At 38.0% G+C, this 24302-nt stretch overlaps 1 protein-coding gene across 7 annotated transcripts in view; it reads left to right on the forward strand.

Moving 5' to 3' along the window:
* Positions 1-24302, forward strand: part of LOC124144419 (rap1 GTPase-activating protein 1-like) — a 345341-nt gene that overhangs the window by 66224 nt on the left and 254815 nt on the right. The window lies entirely within an intron of this gene.

The following is a 24302-nucleotide window of genomic DNA, read 5'->3' on the forward strand; positions in this document are numbered from 1 at the left end:
AGTCTCTGAAATCTTATATTACACAATACAACAAGAGGCACAGGAAACAAACTTAGGACATATAGGATAGTTAAAAATGAAATAAAATTAGAACCCTATCTCAGTCACTGTAAAGTAAAAAAATATCGAGTTCACTTTTCTAAACTCAGACTAAGTAACCATAAATTAAATATTGAACTTGGAAGACATACAAAGCCACCAACCCCACTACATCAGAGGCTATGCTCTACATGTTCAACCACTGATGACGAAAAACACTACTTACTTCACTGTATTAAACACACTCGAGAAAGAAATATACTCTTTGAAAAATTATCCAGACAAAATGTAAATGTAAATGTCCACAGTCATGAAGATAAATTATTTCACTACATCCTGTCAAATAATGAAGCAGTCAATATCAACTGCATTTGTTTCCACATCTATAATTTCAAACAATAAATACCCCTTCATAATCAACCGTTGACATTTTATGTTTAAAAATATGTAATATTGATTATTTTGTTTTTGTATGTGTCTACAGGAATGTAAATTATGTATGTCTGTATATATGTATATATAAATCATAATGTCTTGTCTTTTAAAATTGCATCTGTCGCGTAATGGAACGTTTCTGCAATAAATATTATCTTATCTTATCTTATCTTATTATAGCCCTGGCCACAATATCCTTCTTGACTCTAAAAATAAAAGAAATTCCCTACGCTGATTTCATATGAATCTTTAGAGTGTGGAATAGAGCTAGGTGGAGCTGGCTAGACTTCCTTTTGTTTGCGTTTCTAGATTATTATTTTTTCATAAAATAAATATATTCTACAGTCATGGTGCAGGACTATTATTTAGCTAAAAGCCTAGGCAAGTCTAGATCAAACTGAACCAAGTCTATTTTCCTTGAAAACAGTGGAAGGGGTTCTTTTGAAGAAATAAAACACTATCATTTTAGAGAAATGATTTCATAGACTAAGTGTCAGGCTATATTACAAAAATTAACAAACGCTTTTTAGAGGATATATCTTGTATTTATGTTTCTATGCCTTTTTCCTAAAACTTAAATTCATAAAAAAAATTCAAAAATTCAATCTATCAAAATTGATAACAAGGGAATATTGTTTTTCATTTCAGCATCTCTGCCACATGTGCAAAAGGCTCTGAATACCCGCTATGTTATGTATTAAACTGAAGGTTATTGCAATTGATTTCAAATTCAGTCATTCACTTTCCGTCAATGATAGGTTTGTCAATTTTTATTGCCTCTCATTGTCCCTCCCTTTTTTGCTATTTAATTAAAATATGTTTAATACACATACATGTGTTTGTGGCAAATTAGTTTTATTTTAGACATATTGGCTAGTTTGTAACTTTTCAACGTATTGTCATGAAATTTAATTGGAAGAATTATGATTGGTGTTTTTATCTAGGACGTGTGTTGTATCATGATCACCGATGACCAATAGTCTTTGTTTAGAGGGCTGTAGGGTAGCCTAGTGGTTAAAGCGTTTCCTCCTCATGCCGAAGACCCGGGTTCGATTGACTACAAGGGCATCGTGTGTTAAGCCCATCTCCAGTGTTGCCCAACATGAGTGAGTGAGTGAGTTGGGTTTAACGCCACTTTTAACAGTATTCCAGTTATATCGCGGCCTGTCAGCTTAATGTGGGAGGAAAACCCGAAGTGATGCAGGTCTCAGACATTTACCACTTTGGTGAAACCCACGAGCACGGGTATGGTGCTGACAAACCTAGAAACCCAATCGGGGCGAACCGGGATTCGAAACCACAATCATAGGTTTCTGGCATGCCCAAGGGACACAACTCTGCACAGCAAATCACGGCACCTTAGACGACTGGGCCACCTGTGCCCCCTTGCCCAACATGATATTGCTTGAATATGGCTCTGTCACACACTCACATTGTTTGGAATCAGGCCCCGTTCTACAAAGTGAATGTATTGCAACGACTGTCATGTCTTTGATAAAGTATGGCTGTTATGAGCCCCTTGGCGCTAGCTACGATGGCTTTGTGGAATGGGGCCCAGGATAAGAAAACATATAATTACTTATTTATCTTCTGTTTCATTTTATTGCATGAAGGAAGAGTACAGTAAAATAGATCAATAAATGTAAATTTTGTTGTACATTTACATCCACTAGGTACTCAGTACAGAAACAAATTAACACATTATACCTTATGACAGTTAGAAATGTTTTACAGTAATGAACAGATATGTACCACTTACAAACAGGTCTACAGAAGAACAATCTCCCATATAAAAACAGATCTAACAGATCCACCACAAAAAAAAACAGGCCTAACAGAACAATCTCTACCACATAAAAACAGATCTAATAGAACAATCTCCACCACATGAAAACAGATCTAACAGAACAATCTCCACTACATGAAAACAGATCTAACAGAACAATCCCCACCACATTAAAACAGATCTAAAAGAACAATCTCCACCACATAAAATTGTCTCTTAATATATCATATGGATCAGCCCTGAGTATCATTTTCACCCTGAAACTGAAAGTTGCTGTGTTTTTTGTTTGTTTGTTTATTTTTTGTTTAACGCCACACTCAGCAATATTCCAGCTATTTGTGGTGGTCTGTAAATAATTGAGTCTGGACCAGACAATTCAGTGATTGATATCATGAGCATTGATCGATTGGGATACGATGACATGTATCAACCAAGTCAGCGAGCCTGACCACCGATCCAGTAAGTCGCCTCTTACGACAAGCATAGTCATCTTTTACGGCAAGCATGGGTTGCTGAAGACCTATTCTAAGCCGGATCGTCACAGGTGCTCTATGGCAATAATATTGTGGACATAGAAGCATAGGTTGCTGGGGACCGATTCTAACCTGAAACCTGAAAATGACCAATATTGGCACCAAGTATTAACAAGAGCATCATGGCTATCAGATGTTTCTTTACAAGCCTCAGAGCACACGTTTAATAAAACAGCCATTCTATACTTATTCCTTTCTCAGCTCTAGCAGCCAATACTCATCCCCTTTTTAAGTTCTTAAGGGTCTGTCCAAATCTGCAGAGCAACAGTTGAGCTAGTCTGTCTTACAGACCCTGCTACAAATATGTATCAAATACAGCCCATGCAAGTCTATAATGTTGGGCAAGTCTAGATTACTGCAGTATCAGAAAATGAAGAGAGTCTCTGGGCTCCCTTTTATTATATCTTTATTAAGATAATTGAGCAACTGGTTGTTTTCTGTACAACATGTTCATTTCAGAGGCTAGATGTTAGTCTACAGTTGAGCATATAAAGTGTTATTATCTGTCGATCTTGTAACCATGGTAACAGTCCATCATAATTGACCCTTAAGAACTAATGCTGGAATTAAGAGACTTGAGGTTCCCTAATACTCAAGGGCTCTTTAGTAAATTATTTTTACTCTACCATATACATAATTATATTTTGGGTACTATGTGCTAGTCTAGGTCAACAAGAGCAGCATTAAGTCTTTGGTGGGCATTGAAAGATAATTGAAGACAATCCACTTTTTGTGGATCAGGCCCCTGATGAAGGAGTGGAAAGTTGCCCTTAAACGTCACAAGCAATAAAGAAGTTTAACGATTGTTATATTTGCCATATTAATACAATGCCATTTAGAAAGTGGTCAAATGTAACAAATGTCAGATTGGGGATAACACTTCCTGAGAAAATTACAAATTCTAGTACTTTTGGGGGTTGAGTCCCATCCGGGATTCGAAACCACATTCTCTGAGTGAGGCACCATCCAGGAATTACCCCTCAAAACGTACTATAATTGTGTACTTTACTGAGGAATGTTATCCAAAATATAACATTTGTTATATTTGACCACTTTTCTAAATGGCATTGTGTATTCATAGCTTTCGGCCATGGGAGCCGTGCCAATTTATCAGAAGGGTACACAGAGTATGTGATCTAGATGACCAGTTTTGGGACTTACGTTTTTGTGGAAGTTCGCTGGGTGAGTGGGTTAGATTGCTGACTTTGTGTGCTCGTGATTTTGTGCCTCACTCTGAGAGTGTGGGTGTGATTCCTGGATGGGACTTAACCCGAAAAGGAGCGGTCGGGTAGCGCAGTGGTTAAAGCATTCGCTCGTCACACCGAAGACCCAGGTTTCGAATCCCGACATTGGTAAAATGTGTGAAGCCCATTTTTGGTGTCCCCCGCCATGATATTCCTGGAATATTGCTAAAAGCGGTGTAAAACAATACTCACTCACTCATTCACTCAACCCGAAAAAGTACTAGAATTTGTAATTTTCTCAGGAAGTGTTATCCCAAATATGAAAGTTGTTACATTTTTACCCTTTCTAAATGGCATTGTATTAATAAGGAATGTGTATTAATAAAGAAGTTGTTATCCCCAAAAGGGTTAATGTCCTCAAAAACAACATTACTGAAACAACAGTGTCATCATTTCCAATGACAGCAGCGCCTACCACGAAGATGATGATATCATGAACAACACAACAACCTTCCCCAGATCAGATCAGACTCTGGCACCAAGCTGCCATTACTGCCAAGTGGTACAATACTCTTCAGTTACCAACTTAGATCTGGCAGCTGTCCATATTACTATCTACATCATATTTGGAAAGATAATCTCATGATGATATTGGGTGGAAATGTTATTTCTGAATTCTTGTCCCAACTATCAACAATGGCATGATTGAAGCTTCCAAATATTGGTTACGTTTGGTGGTTCCAAAACACAGAGTCTGTCTGTTCTGCAAGGAAGCTCCCTGTCTGACAGACTCACACAGCCCTCAACTATCAACACTGATACAATCACCTCGTCTGTCTCCCCGACCCAAGAGAATAAATTGAGTCCACCTCAAGTCTAGAATGATTTGGCAAGTCTAGATTGTATTACATGGTTAGCTCTGAAATTAAGCATTGTTCTGGGCTTCATTTTTATTTTATTTTTTATTTTTTAGATTCATATTTTTAGATTAGATAACTTTATTTCGGGGACTAAATATGGGACAATCACTCAACAAAAGGCCCTGAGAGACTGATATGATCTGTGAGACAAATGTACGATACAGTGTAGAATTGCACATGACTCTTATTATATCATTAATACTAGATTATAAAAAATATCGTATTCAACGTAATAAGAGCCCCGCTCTAATAATCGCCCATGGCGATATTTGCTAATATATTGGCTAGTGAACAATCCCGATGAGCACCACTTCCGATTGATCAATGTACACAAGACTTATTTATTCGAGTATAATACGCACTCGTGTGTTATATGCATCCTTACTTATGTGCAATTAAATTCTGCAAAAGTATATCTGTTGTATATAAACATTTCAGGCTGTCAGCATAAACCACAAAATTTATCTTTCAACTCTTTTTTGACCAAAATAATTTTCTAATAAGAGACCCCTATTTCTAATTTTGAGAGTGCCCTGGGCACTTATTACGTCAAATACGGTAATAAGAACTAGTTGCCCCTACCAAAGACTAGCATCCTCAATACTGCCTACTTACCTAGACTTGCCTATTATAAGGATAGAATTACTATGCATCCATGGACTGATCATTCAGTATTGCTTTGGAGAAAGGCTAGATACAGTGTGTTGAGTCTTGAAAACTAATCATGACTAGACTTGCTCCTGTTCAGGGCTATAGCATTATGGAAAGGGCAGGATAGAAGGAAAATAATATGGTTCAGGGACTGAAAGACAGTCTACCAAACACCCTACCAACATTAGTACCGACAGATGAAGACGATCGCCATGTGTGTTGCCTTGTTTCTATATTTGATGGAGCACACATAGTCCTGCACCATGACCGTGGAATATATTTATTTTATGAAAAAAAAATCTAGAAATGCATACAAAAGCAAGTCTAGCCAGCTATTTTTTATTTATTTTTAGAGTCAAGATGGATATTGTGTAATATAAGATTTCAGAGACTAAATGTTAGTCTAGAGCACACATTGTCCCACCAAATACTAGTCTAGAGCACACATTGTCCCACCAAATACTAGTCTAGAGCACACATTGTCCCACCAAATACTAGTCTAGAGCACACATTGTCCCACCAAATACTAGTCTAGAGCACACATTGTCCAACCAAATACTAGTCTAGAGCACACATTGTCCCACCAAATACTAGTCTAGAGCACACATTGTCCCATTAAATACTAGTCTAGAGCACACATTGTCCCACCAAATACTAGTCTAGAGCACACATTGTCCCACCAAATACTAGTCTAGAGCACACATTGTCCCATCAAATACCAGTCTCGAGCACACATTGTCCCACCAAATACTCTCACTGCACCAGCATCCCATCTCTTGACAATTAATGGACAGATATTCCTCAACTAACTTGTTTAATAGATCAAAATCAAATGCCTCTCACCTCCTACTTTTAATGAAATGGATGTCAATCTAATAATTACTATAGTGTGGCTTCAGTATTATTGTTTCATGTTAGGAAACAATGTTTCCTACAAAGTAAGGATCACAAAGCACCCCTACAAGCTTACGCTCGTCACTGAGTACTCATGCATACACAGTATTTCTAGTAATGATGTTTTTATCAAGATCTATCTGGCGATACCATGACCTGCTATCATTACGGCCTAATCACCGCTCGTCAACTCAAGGATTAAGTTGATCCCTGTACATAAGAGAGGGCATTCCGAGGGTACATCGAGCCGGGAGTCACCCGCGTTCACTGAACCGTGCGAAGTCTCCATGGGGGGTGCAGGTAAGCTCAGTACGCTCCACAATCAACAGGGCCATGTGGGCAAATTATCGCAGCTGCAGGTTGATGATAATTATTTATTTCATTTGTATGTTCTTTTGACGACTGGAGTTCAGATTGGGGATTTCTTAGTAATTCTTTTTATAAAAATCTAAATTTTATAAATTGTGAAAAGATCAATTTATCGTGGTTGTAATGAGAGTTTATTATTCAAAGAAGGTTGTCCCAGCTGCTGCTGCTGCTGCTGCTAATAATAATGATGATGATGATGATGATGATGATAATAATAAGTAGTAATATTTTAATTGCATGGTAATGTTAATTTCTTCATCTTTCACATAAAAACATTGTTAAACCATTGCTAACTCTATGACAAAACATGATTGTATTCCTTCAGTATATTGATTTTTTAAATACATTTAAAAAAACAACTAATTACAGTTAAAAAATAATGATCCAGCTGTAATCAGCTGCTGGGTTTATTCATTAGAAAGTTAGTGAATGTATGTAGGATTTATTGACTGAAGTTCAGAGCATCTCTTGAAAAAAGACATGCTCAAATTACATGGTCCGAAATGTATGTGATCAGTGAACTGCCTCAATTAAGATCATTTCGGAGAAAAATCAGCCCATAATTTGTATGAAAGGTTTACTGTCTTTGTATAGGTTGCTACGTGCATGCAGACTCGACTCGAGTCCAATTTAAGGTGTGGTCTTAGATTCAAGTTTCTTCTAATAAGATGCAGATGTTCTGATACTAAATTGCAAATAAAGGGAAATGTTGATGTAATGTGTTAGTTGGCGGAGTTATTATCTTGTTAGTGCCATCCTTGTCTGATTACTAATGGCCCCGCTTTGATGTTTCCCGTCAACAGGCTCTTTACTCATCTCCTGAGCAGATAAATGTTCCATCTTTTAAAGATCTGTTGATAACAGAGTTTGCTGTGGAGTTGTTTATTTTAGAGTTATTGGTTAATGAAGTGTATTGGTGAAATGTTGGACAGTTTTATTTTGATTAAGGGATGTTGTATTATTCTTTTTAATTAAGTATCTATAACTGATATTGTTTATGATTTTAAACTTTATGAGATCTATAGTTTAATTCAGTCATCTGTATTATAGAAAGTAAAGAGAGAGACAAGAAACATGCCATTTTGTTTCCTAAATGAGAGATTGAGCTTGCTTTGTTTCGGATGGTAATAATTCTCTATCAATATAAATTATTTGAAATACTATAATTAAAACCTGTTGAAAACTTATCTTAAAAACTTCTCAACACTTAGAGGAAGCGTCGTGATTCGTTGTGCAGAGTTGCGTCCCTTGGGCATGCCAGAAACCTATGATTGTGGGTTCGAATCCCGGTTCGCCCCGATTATGTTTCTAGGTTTGTCAGCACCATACCCGTGCTCGTGGGTTTCACCGAAGTGGTAAACATCTGAGACCTGCATCACTTCGGGCTTTCCTCCCACAATAAGCTGATGCGCCATGATATGACTGGAATACTGTTAAAAGTGGCATTAAACACTCACTCACTCACTCACTCACTCACTCACTCACTCACTCACTCACTCAGCTGATAAGAAAAAACAAATGCTTCATGATGATTCTGACAGTGAAACATCCTTTTTCTGATGGTAAACCACAACACTGCAGGGAAAAAGACACATCACCAAACATCATAGATTAGCTTTAACTAAATCAGGAGCAGTGGGGTAGCCTAGTGGTTAAAGTGTGTGCTCGACACGCCGAAGACCCTGGTTCGATTCCCGACATGGTCACAATGTGCGAAACCCATTTCTGGTGTCCCCTGCCGTGATATTGCTGGAGTATTGTTTAAAGCGGCGTCAAACCCCCACTCACTGTAAATAAATTAAGACTCAGTTGCCACAATCTGGAGACAGAAAGAGGCAGGTACACCAACACCTCTGCCGACTATAGAATATGCAAAATCTGCAAACTAAACTTTTTCTTCTGTACTCTCCAAACTACTGTAGTGTCTGCCCGGAGAGTGGAAGGTCCGGGGTTTGATCCCCGACTGCGTCATACCAAAAGACGTTAAAAGATGGTACTTGTTGTTACCCTGTCTGCCGCTCGGCATTAAGGGTCTAAAACAAGGACTGGTCGGCTCGGAGTCAGTATACTGTTTCTGAGTGGGGTATTCATGTTAAACTGCGGCATGGTATCTCTCAGTGTGCTAGCACTATAAATCGGCATCAGTCCGGACTAGTACAAGCAGCCACACACACGTGCATGCATGTCGCTATATAAGTGCAATAATCTTGGACGCGATGTTAAACCCAATTTCAGATCACCTCACCAAACTACTGTACCGATAGAGTTACTCCTCCAGACACTAGTGACAACATGGTTTACATGTATTTGTAGCAATTCTTTGGGATAAAAAGAAGTTGATGGAGAGGAACTTCACACCTAAACAGATCGTAAAACTCGTCTCAAACAGCAGAATAAGATCAGGTTATAATATATATTGTATTGTATTTTGTATAATAAGATAGATAGATAAGATAGATAATATTTATTGCAGAAACGTTCCATTACGGGACAGATGCAATTTTAAAAGACAAGACATTATGATTCATATATACATATATACAGACATACATAATTTACATTCCTGTAGACACACATAAACAAAATAATCAATATAACATATTTGATGATATTTTTATACATAAAATGTCAACGGTTGATTATGAAGGGATATTTATTGTTTGAAATTATAGATATGGAAACAAATGCAGTTGATATTGACTGCTTCATTATCTGACAGGATGTAGTGAAATAATTTATCTTCATGACTGTGGACATTAACATTTACATTTTGTCTGGATAATTTTTCAAAGAGTATATTTCTTTCTTGGGTATGTTTAATACAGCGAAGTAAGTAGTGTTTTTCGTCATCAATGGTTGAACATGTAGAGCATAGCCTCTGATGTAGTGGGGTTGGTGGCTTTGTATGTCTTCCAAGTTCAATATTTAATTTATGGTTACTTAGTCTGAGTTTAGAAAAGTGAACTCGATATTTTTTTACTTTACAGTGACTGAGATAGGGTTCTAATTTTATTTCATTTTTAACTATCCTATAAGTCCTAAGTTTGTTTCCTGTGCCTCTTTTTGCATTTGCATCTTTAAGAGATTCCTTGAAGAGGGAGTTGAATTTAGATTTGATTGTCTCTTTGAATATTGGTGATAGGAAAGCTGAAGTACTCAAATTGTGTTTTCCTAAGAAGAGATTGAGCTGGTAAACCCATCCTAATCGTTTTTTCACCAAATATGTACTTTCTGTAAAAGCATTCTGAAGTATTATGTTTTTGGAAGAATATACATGGTGATAAAAATTTGCTATTTTGATTAATACTGTGTAGATAAGAGGGTAGAGTCCTAGTTCTGCTCGGCTTGCCCAGTTAATATGTAATATCTTTATCAATAATGTTCATTATATGGATATTTATCCTTCATATTTACAATTATATATATTTTTTCCCAAAAGTAGCTAGTTTGTACCTGCCTAGTGGGAGTGTTCTGTACAAAAATTCAATATTCTTGATTCTTGATGCCAAACAAACATTTGACAGACACTGTAAAGTGACATTTGATAGACACTGTAAAGTGACATTTGACAGACACTGTAAAGTGACATTTGACGGACACTGTAAAGTGACATTTGACGGACACTGTAAAGTGACATTTGACGGACACTGTAAAGTGACATTTGACGGACACTGTAAAGTGACATTTGACGGACACTGTAAAGTGACATTTGACAGACACTGTAAAGTGACATTTGACAGACACTGTAAAGTGACATTTGACAGACACTGTAAAGTGACATTTGACGGACACTGTAAAGTGACATTTGACAGACACTGTAGGCTCTTTGCTACATTCCAGCCAGATTATGATGAGAATATACTGATGATAGATTCCACATTAACTCCGCCCGTGGGGCTACAGCAGCTGCTGGCTGTAGATTCCTTCCATCAGCTGTTTACATAGAGGATGCTATTAGTGTGGCTATTTAGAAGGCATTTCATTAATGACACACAACAATGATATTGATTTTATTAATTGTAAATATGTTTCGGGGCGCATGTTGCCCAGTTGTCTAAGGTGGTTATGACTAGACTAACACTTAGTCAATCAAAACGTGTCTTTTAAAACTCCATGATGGGATTCGAACCTTTTGATCAGAGGTTGGATGTCTTGTCCACATGACCAAAGAGGTTCACCCCGTCAGCAAGCTGACAAGGTAAGGATGTCATCTGTGGGATGACTCCACGCCCTGCTACAGAGGGTTATGAGATGGCCAGAAACCTAGGATCATAGTTTGAATCCCACATTCACCCTGATTTTGGTTTCTTGGTTTGTCAGAACCATACCTGTGCTTGTCAGTTTCACCAATCAGATCTTAGTTTACGGGCTGTACGACTGATTCCATCAAAGTCATTGTCTCTCTTGCTTCAGTGGGATAAATATTTGCAACAGAAGAGACTTTTCCAATATGTCTGAAGTACAATACACTCTTGGATATCTCTTAGACATTCCAAACTTTTCAAGGGGCGGTCGGGTAGCCTAGTGGTTAAAGCGTTCGCTCGTCACGCCGAAGACCCTGGTTCGATTCCCGACATGGGTACAATGTGTGAAGCCCATTTCTGGTGTCCCCCGCCGTGATATTGCTGGAATATTGCTAAAAGCGGCGTAAAACCATATTCACTCACTCACTCCAAACTTTTCTTTTGTTCAGTTTTCAAATTTTGAATCGTGAACGTTGTCAAATATTGTTCAAAGTGTCATCCGGTATGGAAGTCGGCAGTCTGAAACTAGTGCCGTAATGTTTGAGAAAGCTGCTTTCTGATTGGCTAATGTTGACTTCTTGTTAGTCATTTCACTGATCGGTCAAAGTTTGCAAAAGGTCGTTCTGTAATGAGGTGTCCTTAGGTCTTTGTTTCGTGGCAGTGAGAACTAAGATCTCATTTTAATGAGGTAAGGTGAAATGGGGTTTAACATGGCGTCTAAGATTATTGCACTTACATAGCGACGTGCATGCACGTGTATGTATGTGCATGGCTGCTTGTACTAGTCCGGACTGATGCCGATTTATAGTGCTAGCTCACTGAGATACCATGCAGCAGTTTAACACGAATACCCCACTCAGACACAGTATACTGACTCCGAGCCGACCAGTCCTTGTTTTAGCCCCTTAATGCCGAGCGGCAGACAGGGTAACAACAAGTACCATCTTTTAACGTCTTTTGGTATGACGCAGTCAGGGATCGAACCCTGAACCCCGGGCGGACGCTCTACCATTAGACCACGGAGGCGGTCTCATTTTAATGAAATTTGGGTTTCACCAAAGGTGTAAACGTTGTCAAAGACCAGTCTCACTTTCCTTATACATTAAGCTGAATCACCAGGAAAAAACTGAAATAATGTTTTAAAGTGGTGTTAAGCCCAACACACTCAATCATGATAACATCATGACTCGATTAGTTACAGACCGCCATCACATAACTGGAATATTGCTGAGTGCAGCATTAAACAACAAACACACAAACCTTGTCTGATATTTTTTTCTGTCTGAATATGGTTTGTCTCTTATTTATTTATATATATATTTCATAACTATTCCAATATCTGTGATGTTTAATAACTTTCCAAACTCAAAATAACTGAATAGAATTACTAAACAGCTTACCATATTCGACGTAATAAGCGCCCAGGGTGCTCTCAAAATTAGAAATAGGGGGCTCTTATTAGAATATTATTTTGGTGGAAAAAAACAGCTGAAAAGTAAATTTCGTGGTTTATGCTGACAGCCTGAAATGTTTATGTACGATAGATATATTTTTCCAGAATTTAATTGCCCATAATTAAGGGTACATATAACACACGAGTGCGTATTATATTCGAATAAATGAATCTTGTGTACATTGATCAATCCTAAGGGGTGCTAATTGGGATTGTTCACTAGCCAATATATTAGCAAATATCGCCGTGGGCGCTTATAAGAGCAGGGCGCTTATTACGTCGAATGCGGTAAGTTCACAACAGAATTAAATGGTAAACTGTGACAATTTTACCACAGACAACACTGGAAACTTGTTACTTGATATTCCCACCAGGACAACTGCAACCTCTGCTGGCTCTGTCAGTGGGAGAGATGTAGGATTGCCTTGTTGTTATCTTATTTGTAGGATGTGATTAGTTCACTCAGCAGGAAAATAACCACTGACAAGATGAAGACCATCTACAGTAGCGTCTTGTTAATGGTGGGATAATAACCCATGTCTCACCATGTCTCACCCTGTCTCGCTGGCAGTGTGGCCTGGCAGGGGGCATCTCAAATATTATTTGTCTTGTTTATTTGTACGAGATTGTCTGTATTATTTGTAGGTATTTTTCTGATGCAATATTGTTTTTGGTGGTCTGTTTCATTAATATCACTTTGCAGTAGCTTTTTTATTTTTTTTATTTAAAGAAATGTAAATGAGACGAAGTAGATGTGGAAATGATGTTGCATGACCTTATCACTAAGTGTCAGGGGGCATCTCAAACACAGGGATACGAAACACAATACTTATTTTCTTCTTTGATAGGCATTTAGAAGTTGGGAGTACTAAGTAAGGATAAGTGAGTGAGTGAGTGAGTTTGGTTTTATGCCGCTTTTAGCAATATTCCAGCAATATCACGGCGGGGGACACCAGAAATGGGCTTCACACATTGTACCCATGTCAGGCTTTGAACGACGGGTGAACGCTTTAACCACTAGGCTACCTGACCGCCCCAAGTAAGGATAAGAATTTATGGATGAACAACTTCTTTATTACAATTAAGAGCGACGTTTCAGTGTAGGTTCTAACAACTTGCATCATAACGGTGTTAGAACCTACTCTGAAACGTCACTCTTAATTGTAATAAAGAAGTTGTTCATCCATAAATTCTTATCCTTACATGATACTTATTGCATTAGTATTCTAACAATATAAAACAAAGGCCAGAAAAATAAACAAAACAATACTTTTAAATTAAATTGTAACTGTCGTCTTCATCTTCTTTTTGTGTGTACTTTTTCAAATATGTCACCTCTGTTTGGCAATAGAATGCTCTGTGCAGAGTTGTGTCCCTTAGGAGTGCTAGGATCCTATGATAAGTTATACAAAGCAGATTCACTCTGATTATGATTCTTGGTATGCTAGCACCATACCTGTACTCATGGGTTCATTGATCAGTGTTGTGAACATCTACGACAGGGATCACTTTGGATTTCCTCTGAGACTCCGACCTGTGAAAGATCTGGGGTAGAATAGACCTTCAGCAACCCAGGCTTGCCGTAAAAGGTGACTGTGCTTGTTGTAAAAGGCGACTAACGGGATCGGGTGGTTATTGACTTAGTTGAGCTCGAATATTGCTGAGTGCACCATCAAACAAACAAACAAACAAACATGCCATGATATGATGGATGTGATATGTCCGGTGCCACATGAAACCAAACTCACTCTGAAAAAAATCAGTTAAAATGTATTTTCTAAAATTTTGTTTGTTCCTGATTTTGTTTCACTGATGGTGAAATCAAATTTAACGTCACGTCCAAGATTATGTGGCAATGTGCATGCACATGTGGGGTTTCTTGTTCTTGAAATTATGCACATTTCATAGTGCTAGCTCACTGAGATACCATGCCACAGTTTAACATGAATACCCCACTTAGACACAGTATACCGACTCCCGAGCCGAACAGTCCTTGTTTTTGCCCCTTAATGCCGAGCGCCAGGCAGGGTAACAACAAGTACCATCTTTTAACGTCTTTTGGTATGACGCGGCTGGGGATCAAACCCCAGACCTTCAGCTCTCCGGGCGAACACTCTACCACTACACCACAGAGGCAGTCCTTCACTGATCGAAACACTTGGAGAAGTAAAATGAACTTTGAAAGTTTTGAGATGCTCCCTGCGATTCCTGCAAGCCCCATCTGTGGACACGGGTACACGGGTCATTAGTTAATTAATCCTCTAATTAAGATCTACTGGTCAGTCTCCTGTCCACCTCGTGGCTATCTCCATTATTGGATGAAATGTAAAGCTTTGTCAGCTGCTTGGATTACTTCTTACGAATTGAAGTGATGTGAAATGGGATTTAATGTAGCGGTCAAGATTATTGCACTTATACAGCAACATACATGCAAGTGTGTGTGTGGCTGCTTGAACTAATCTGGACTAATGCGTGTTTTATAGTGCTAGCTCACTGAGATACCATGCCGCAGTTAAACATGAATACCCCACTCAGACATATAAACTGACTCCGAGCCGACCATTTATTGTTTAACATCTTTGGTATGACGTTCCCAGGAATCAAATCCCTAACCTTCCGGTCTCCGGAGGCAGTCAGTTATTCCTATTACAGTTAGGGTTGACATCAGTTCCTAATAAAGAGGTGAGGTGAAATGGGGTTTAACATCGTGTTCAAGATTGTCGCACTTATATAGCAATGTGTATGTACGTGTGTGTGTGTGTGTGTGTGCAGCTGCTTGTTCTAGTCCGGACTGATGCAGATTTATAGTGCTAGCACACTGAGATACCATGCCGCAGTTTAATGTGACTACCCCACTCAGACACAGTATACTGACTCCGAGCCGACCAGTCCTTGTTTTAGCCCCTTAATGCCGAGTACCAGACAGGGTAACAACAAGTACCATCTTTTAACATCTTTTGGTATGATGCGGCCGGGAATCGAACCCTGGACCTTCCACTCTCCGGGCGGACGCTTTACCACTAGACCACAGAGCCATCCTTAATAAAGAGACTAAACTGAGAGTATTCAGGTACCTGTAGGTTTTCCACTTATTCCTATCGTATATTACAGTGACGTAGTATCTCAGGTGTTTTATTCAACATCGTAACAAGAATCAGATTGTGTGCTGCCTTCTGGTTTATGGTTCATATGAATTCTTGATGAGTATCATTTTTTCCCAATCCCAAATTTGAAAGAAACCTGGTAGTCCTCACAGTTTATATTGGCGAGCACTTTCAACTCTTACCACTTATACGTTAAAACTGTGTTCAATCTTACTCCACTTAATATCTACAAAGATAGCTATGCGATATATCGCAAAGAACAACGAAGAATAATCCTGCTCCATGACTGTGGAATTTATATTTTTTAGGTATTTTTTTTACTAAAAGCCTAGGCAAGTCTAGATCAAAATAACAAAGTCTAGTTTGCTTGATTTCACATATGAGCAGCAGGAGGAAAGGTTCTTTCAAAAAAAATAATTTTAAAGACATGTTTTCGTTGACTATGTGTTAGTCTAAGTGAAGAACGAAGTGTGGATTATTTCAAGATAAGACATTTTTCTATCATGACATCATTTCTGGAGATTCAAACATGTGCTCACAACTTGATGACGTTGTATGTTCATGATGTTAGATGAGTTGTTCATCTTAGTTGTTGCTAGGCAACACAGATAAACACAATGACCAAACAATCGCATCCTAATGTGGAGATATGAAAATTGTCATTGTTTTATTGTATGATAAACACCTCCCACTCGTCATTTATTTCTTATCCTTTTGCTAAAAGCCTAGGCAAGTCTAGATCAAAGTAAACTAAGTTTAGTTTCTATGAAAACAGCAGAAGAGGAAAGGTTCTTTTGATGAAGAAAAATGACAATTATTTTAGAGAAAGTGTTAGTCTGGAAACCTGGATAAAACCTTAACTAAATATATACACTAATCATTATTTATCAGAATATTATCGACTTAGTTGGTTATTTGACATTTGTATGAATGTCAGCTAAATTTAAGTTATGGCCTGAAACTCTTGACGACATTTTTCTGATATTTCTGCAAACTGCCCAATTTAATCAATGAGGAGACACTAGCTTGCCATCATTGGAACTAGGCATTGGATTCAGCATGAGGTTTACCCTGGGACTCTGATGAAGAGAATAAAGATACAGCTGAAAATATCTCCTGCGAAAATATTTTTGTCTCATAAAGGTCAGATTCTAATTTGGCGTTATATTCACCAATAAATGAGAAGCTTTTCATCTTACAGGAACTGGTAGCTGCTGTCTGACCGTCAGTTAGTCCTTTACCTCCATCTTTGTTTCTGAAGAAACTAGAACGGCTATGATTATCTTAACATTCAGTCTCTGAAATGAATATATCTAATGAGTTAAATGAATTATCTTATGATAGAAATGAGCCCTGAATCATTTTTTTTATGAAATTGAAGAAATCAAGACTAGTCAAAGAAGTTGACTTGCCAGAACTTGTTTTAATGCTTTTGACCCAGGTTCTCTATGGGAGACTGCAGATATCTATTAAAGTTGACACACCTCCAACAGTCCCCCCAGCCCCAACCATCAAACTCAGTGACCTGCCCCTCTTGTCTGGTGGTTACCAGGGAATTGCAGGTTAGACGAGATCCCCAGCAATCTCTGCTTGTCTCCTACAGGAGATCCCAGGTTAGACTAGATCCCCAGCAATCTCTGCTTGTCTCCTCATGGAGATCCCAGGTTAGACTAGATCCCCAGCAACCTGTGCTTGTCTCCTACAGGAGATTCTGGTTAAGACTAGGCCCCTTAGCAACCTATGCTTGTTTCCCTATTGAGATTCCAGGTTTAAATAGGCCCCCAGCAACCTATGCTTGTCTCCCTATTGAGATCCCAGGTTAGAATAGGCCCCCAGCAATCTCTGCTTGTCTCCGCATGGAGATTCCAGGTAAGACTAGGCCCCTTAGCAACCTATGCTTGTCTCCCTATGGAGATCCCGGGTTAGAATAGGTCCCCAGCAACCTATGCTTGTCTCCCTATGGAGATTCCAGGTTAGAATAGGCCCCTTAGCAACCTATGCATGTCTCCCTATGGAGATTCCGGATAAGAATAGGTCCCCAGCAACCTATGCTTGTCTCCCTATGGAGATTCCAGGTAAGAATAGGTCCCCAGCAACCTATGCTTGTCTACCACGGAGATCCCAGGTTAGAATAGGTCCCCAGCAACCTATGCTTGTCTCCCTATGGAGATCCTGGGTTAGAATAGGTCCCCAGCAACCTATGCTTGTCACCCTTTGGAGATTCCAGGTAAGAATAGGTCCCCAGCAACCTATGCTTGTCTCCCTATGGAGATTCCAGGTAAGAATAGGTCCCCAGCAACCTATGCTTGTCTCCCTATGGAGATTCCGGATAAGAATAGGTCCCCAGCAACCTATGCTTGTCACCCTTTGGAGATTCCAGGTAAGAATAGGTCCCCAGCAACCTATGCTTGTCTCCCTATGGAGATTCCAGGTAAGAATAGGTCCCCAGCAACCCATGCTTGTCTCCCTATGGAGATTCCAGGTAAGAATAGGTCCCCAGCAACCTATGCTTGTCTCCCTATGGAGATTCCAGGTTAGAATAGGTCCCCAGGAACCTATGCTTGTCAGCCTGTGGGAGGAATAGTATGTTAAACACGTGTTTGACCAAGGGCATAAAAATATGAAAATAAAATATGAGAAAACAGAAACCTGGACTGCGTATCTATTCAAATTTTTGTTTTTGTACACTTAATAATTACATATTGAAAAACAAAATCAATGTTTCGAAAATGACATGAAAACATTCAGCATCATGCAAGGTAATAATGTACTATCAATACTATCCTATTTTGTACTTCTATCACCTTTGACTACTTTTGTCAAATAATAATTTGTCAGGTAATAATGTACGATCAATACTATCCTATTTTGTACTTCTATCACCTTTGACTACTTTTGTCAAATATTAATTTGTCAGGTAATAATGTTCGATCAATACTATCCTATTTTGTACTTCTATCAACTTAAGACTACTTCTGTTGCCCCATAGTTTTTGGTTTGATTAACATTAATGACAAGATTCAGAATTTTAGTGTTGATAAAGATTTGGATGTGAGCAGCAGAGACAGGTGAATGAAACGGACGCTGACCGTAATGACTCCATGTTAATAGCTTCCTGATTCCAGACAAAGATACTGCTGGTGATACAACTAATCATGACACATGCATTATTCTATAACACTAGGTGTCACGATGGTTAGATACAGACCTTTTAGTGGCCATGCACCCTTCTTTCATATTTGAAAATGTATTTGTACAATTCTTTGTTCGTCTGTCATGTCCGGTGCAATTTTGTTGACAGTTGGTGTCGTCTTCATGATGTCTAAGTGGTCACCATTTGTGAATTATTCAAATCAAAGAAATGTTTTTTTAGAGAATTTAAGCATTCGGGTTTCAAAACGTTTTTGACAGGTATTATTCTTAGTATGCAAGACCAGATTATTTGGACATCTTGGTTTAAGTGATTGCACTGAAGTTTTACCAAATTTTAAATGTCAAGATACTCAGAATTTTTGGTATTTTGGGAATTTTGTAACTTGGATGATGTGCATTAGGACGAAGGACAGTAATAGCAGCTTTTTTATGAATAGAAATGTTGTATTGATTGGTATTATCAGTGTTCGAAATACCTGCCTGCCCGACCGTCCGAGACGGGTTGATTTCAACTAGGGCTGCCAGATTTTCAAATCCCCCTGCCCGACGGTCGGGTTATATTTCATATGTGAAAATATTCAAAATATTTCCCGATGATAAGCATTAATTCACATGTAAAGATGAATGATAAAATGTAACCAAAAAGAAACCCTGTTAGCTTATCCTGAGAAACATATGATTATAGTGGGCAGGCAGGTTTTGGTCAGGGCTGGCAAGTATTTCAGCTAGCCAGTCCTGTGGTTTGGCTGAAATTTTGGGGAGTTTCATACCCTGGTGTTATGCAAATTTCCTTATCGTTCACGCATATGTAGTTTTCATTATCGTTCTCCCGTATGCAAATTTCATTTTCTTCTACCCTCCAACCTCTCCTCCTTCCTCATCAGGGAAACTCCCAAGAATTACTTTAATTCCATTTACAAAGAAATAATTACAGATTGACGATGCATCTGTGCCAGGCATTAAACAGAATATTTGTCCGCCATTGACACACTGGAAATGTTGACCTTTTGAGTAATCAGGTTAGTTCACGGCAGGTGCTTTAGAAGTTCCCAATCTGTGTGAAGAAATAATTATTCCTGTTCATATCAGTCTGCAACCACGTGCCATTGTTGTCTGTAGCGGAATCACATCTTACGATTTTTGTTGGACACAAAGCCTTTGTTTTGTTTTAAAGCCTTCCATTGTCCAAGTGGGCTTCTGAATGTGCTCTTGATATTTAAGTGTTCTTGGGAACATCACAAGAGCTTATCTGTGTATGTGATTTGCAGATCTGTCATGGACTGATAACTCCTTTCAATGCAAGGATTTTCTGTGGTGAGATGTGGGGCACATACATAGTTCTATTTTGTTGAGTGACTGTCAAGTGCTGAAATTATGCAAATTCTATATTTTCTGTGGATGAATATGCGTATATATTATAGGTTTTGAAATAAAATTTATCACTTTTAGGTTACTTTTGATATGATACTTATGTGATTTCTTTACTTGTTTTTGGGTAGTTGGAGATTCTGACATCGGAGTGAGTGAGTGAGTTGGGTTTAACGTCGCTTTTAACAGTATTCCAGTTATATCACGGCATGTCAGCTTAATGTGGAAGGAAAGCCCAAAGTGATTCAAGTATCAGACGTTTACCACTTCGGTGAAACCCACGGGCACGGTTATGGTGCTGACAAACCTAGAAATATGATCCCATCTGCTTTTTAGATCGGATGTCAAACTCAATTCAGTTTCTCGTGTTTCAAATGAACCTACCTTACATTTTACTGAAGTTAAAAAAATAGATTTCTGAAAATATTCTTATTTTGAACATAAGTTAGAATTTTCATTTCAAGAGGTGTGTATCTAATAAAATAATATTAATCAACACTGACAGCTTTCTTTTTAAATATTTTTCTTCTTGTCCTTGGCTCAAAGATGTATCCAGACGTGTTCTGGCGCTGTTATTCAACCCCATCAGCAAATGTCAATCAAATTTCCCACACTGGAATCAAGCTTTTCACAATTTATATTCATACATAATTTATTCATACTATATTTTTTATATATTAATTATGTTATGGCTTTGCAGAGCTAGAGTTGTCTTGATTTTCACTAATAACAGGACAATAAAAAGGAATAGGTTTTAATGTGTTGTTTTACAATATTACATTAAACTTAATGTTAAAATACCTCTAAATATAAGAAAGTAAGAACTTGAAAAAATCCCAATTTTTTACATAATAAATTATTTCACAATTGTCCAGTCAAGGGCTTGTAGTTTGAAATTCTAGATAAATGTCTGTGTCCTGTTGGTCATATAAAAGTGTAGAACAATAATTAGTTTTGTTGACCTTTTTAGAAAAAATATATAGCTCCTTTTTTGTTACTTTTTCTGAAAACTGCTCCAAATTTAGCCTCTGGCAGCACATGACAGGATAAAATGGGGGGAAATTGTCAGTGGTCATTTGATGCTTTTTTAATTAATTCTTTGAGGTTAGCTTTTTATTTAATTTCACAGATGTTAAAATTACTTTTGGGTTTGTAAAAAAGATTTTGGTTTCATTAAAGTAGAGGATTAGTGTTGTTTTAGTTGTGTTTTTCATGATATTTTTTTTTTCACATTTCAGATATATAAGATAGGGAATGATGTACAAACAAAGAGATTCATTTAGAATAGTCCCGTTAATTGGAATAGTGTTTATATAAATAAGTCTAATAAATAAAATTAGACTCACTTTGGATTTTCATTTCTAACATGGCCTTGGAAAGGTTATGAAAACAGTTTAAATTGTGTTTATGTTGTTGCAACACATGAAAAATGTTTGTTTTAATATTCATAGGAATGACATAATTAAGGTACAGCTGGATCAATATTGGCCTACATTTGATAAACACTGTTCATTTTATGTTTCAACTCAATCTGTCATCACTGTTCAATCATTAGGTTGATGGAGTTCTATCATAGTTCAAGTCAGTGTAAAATTGTTATAAGTGCTGCAAAAAAATTAAATAAATTTGTATAGTTTTGAGAAAAAATTTAATTTTAATATCTTAAATAATTCCAGATCTAGATCAACTCAGTTTCTTGTTTTGCAATGTTGTAGATCAAGATGCTAAGGTTCAGAAAACAAACTTATTATCATTTTATAATATTTCAGGCATTTTGAGATTTTTATTTCCTGAAAAAAATTCACTTGAAATAAAGGTTGAAACAAAATAAAAAATAAAAATGTTTATAAAAAGCATATTTTTCATCAAACACAGTTTTTATTTATTCTTAATGGTTTTTTTTGTGAATTTATCAATAAAATCTGTAATATTTCACCACGAATAGATGGAAATATCCTTGTTTGAACCATTTGGTCCATGGTTTTAAATCTCCCTGCTTCTCCAGTGTTCTGTGGGATTATCATCGTCGTGGAAGGCCTGCATTGGAGGGGATTAGAGATCCTGGATTCCTTGCGGAGCATGACATGCTGAAATCTTTTGAGATTAAATCTGACGAGAACTTTCTCACAATGATTCAGATCTAGGCTGGTGACAAACCATTTTAATCATCTGGGAGTTTGGGTTGTAGGATATTCATTCATTTGTAACCAGTACATTGGGTGATGTTTGAGCGTGAATTTATTAATTTTAGATGTATTTTCACATGATTGTGTCTAAAGCTGTGCGGTTGCTAGTTGCTTCGAGATTAAGAGATACAGGGTCGTGATTTGCAGACGGGGACAAAAACGTATGTTTTGTGATCTTTGTATTGATGCTGTTTGAGTTTTGTTGTCGGCATGGGTACTACAAGAATGAACCTTGTATGATTACCAACTGACCCCATCATTTTCTATGCAAATATGTACATCTAGCAAGGGTGGGGCCAGCATTTTTAAAAGGGAGGGGTCTAAATAACAAAATCCTCTTTCAGATAATTTTACTGCCTCCCACATACTACTTTTGGTTTTCAAAAAGAGTGTTGGGGGGGGGGGGGGGGGGGGGGGCCCTCTGGATCTGCCTATGTGCCAGTGCCTTGAGTCTTGTGTGTCATGTTGGGGCATGAGAATTCGTAGGTGTTCACAAATAAACATATTTTTTATGTATCCTGTCAGCTTTAATGACTTTGAATGAAGAATAGGGATAATATGAGAATTTGTTTATGCTTCTGAAAATCTTTTTTGGGTAAAAATTATGTCATTTCGATGTCACTGTTGCCTCTGAGCTATGCCCTTTTACCCAAATGGATAGGTCTTAGAGCTGGGACACAGTACCCAACCCTGTATTGACCTACCATACCCGGGTACCTGCTGTAGGTCGCGCGAGTTGGGTTCAATATGTCTGATTGGGAATTATTTTAGCACAGCCCTTGCAAAAACTGTTTAAATACACAGAGGTACATTCAGTGCTTCCGTGAACAAACGAATGTAGATGGAAACCATCCGCCCTGTGTGAAAGTAGCTCACCTGATTTCAAATAGGAAATTCTGTTAGACAGGAACCAAACCAACAGCATTTGTAATTATTCATATGTATTTGCATATCTGTGCATACTAATTTAGTCCACTTTTGCTTGATTGACTGATTGTTTAATAAGCATTCTAGATGCTGGTCAGTAAATAAGTGTGTTCAATGTGGCTTCATCCAATTATCTGTGTGCAATTATCTATTAACCCCCTCTGTGGTCTAGTGGTAGAGCGTCCGCCCGGAGAGCGGAAGGCCCGGGTTTTGATCTCCGGCCACGTCATACCAAAAGACGTTAAAAGATGGTACTTGTTGTTACCCTGTCTGGCGCTCGGCATTAAGAGGCTAAATCAAGGACTGGTCGGCTCGGAGTCAGTATACCGTGTCTGAGTGGGGTATTCATGTTAAACTGCGGCATGGTATCTCAGTGAGCTAGCACTATAAATGGGCATCAGTCCGGACTAGTACAAGCAGCCACACAAACACACACACTACATGCACGTCGCTATATAAGTGCAATAATCTTGGACCCCATTTCACCTCACCTGTTATCTATTACCTGTTGTTGAAGTAAATCTGCTGCTTATCACAACATATCATGCATATATACCTCCCATCACTTCGTTGTTGTCACTCAAGCTTGATAATGATATAAGAACCTACATTGAAACGTTGTTTTGTGAAATAAACCAGAAGTTATCCATAATGTTTTGTATGTTTTTCTGAATTTTTTATGGTTGATGCTTGGTTTGTTAAACATCTGAAACTTATGTGTTTTTTCACACATACTTTTGATTTATAACCTGTAAACAACGGGTAGAATACGTCTTCAGCAACCCATGCTTTTCATAAGAGGCTGAATGGGTCGTCAGGCTTACTGACTTGGTTGATACATGTCATTGTATCCCAATAGCGTAGATCGATGCTCATGATGTCTATCACTGGATTATCTATTCCAGACTCGATTATTTACAGACCGCCGTCAAGTAGCTGGAATATTGCCGAGTATGGCGTTAAACAAAAAACAAACAAACACGATATAACTGACGGACTGTTCAAAGTGTCTTTAAACCAACTCACTCATTCTGTTTGTTTTGGGCAGAAGTGGCC

Source organism: Haliotis rufescens, unplaced genomic scaffold (assembly GCF_023055435.1).
Source record: "Haliotis rufescens isolate VD_foot unplaced genomic scaffold, xgHalRufe1.0.p SCAF_29, whole genome shotgun sequence".
Taxonomy (NCBI): Eukaryota; Metazoa; Mollusca; class Gastropoda; order Lepetellida; family Haliotidae; genus Haliotis; species Haliotis rufescens.